Below are 551 nucleotides of genomic sequence, written 5' to 3'. Positions count from 1 at the left end.
ACGAATCTTGACCTTTCTCCTATTTTCTCCTCTTTTCTAAAAACCCTGCATGAATTGTAATTGTCTAAACTGAACCAAATCAGTTTAGACCCTAACTAAATTACTAAAAATGAATTTAGTTAATTGGGTAATGAAAATACCAAAATACCCTTCTAAAATTCGGTTGACTTTCCTTATCCGGACAGCCCGACTTCAAACGGGTATATCTCCCTCATACAAACTTGAAAATGAGCAAACTCGGTGGCGTTGGAAAGATAATTCAAAGATCTTTCATATGGTATCTTGTAGCCCACCTAACTCATCGTGTGCTAGGAGTTATGGTCGTTTGAAGTTGACCCAAAACTCATACTTTGCATAACTTCCCAAAATTTCCAAATTTAATTATTTTCAAAAACGGTTTCGTTCTAATTCTAGTTCTTTCAAGTAGCTGGGTGTTACAAGGGTACTTTTGGACCAAATTATCAATGATAAGGATATTTGTACCAATGTATTGACTGGAAAGGTGATTTTGTTTATAAATAATGGAGTAACATTTTTATTCATTTCACATT

This window comes from Solanum tuberosum, unplaced genomic scaffold (assembly GCF_000226075.1).
Source record: "Solanum tuberosum cultivar DM 1-3 516 R44 unplaced genomic scaffold, SolTub_3.0 scf00411, whole genome shotgun sequence".
NCBI classification, from domain to species: domain Eukaryota; kingdom Viridiplantae; phylum Streptophyta; class Magnoliopsida; order Solanales; family Solanaceae; genus Solanum; species Solanum tuberosum.
The sequence above is the reverse complement of the archived record's forward strand: the minus strand, read 5'-3'. Positions refer to the sequence as shown.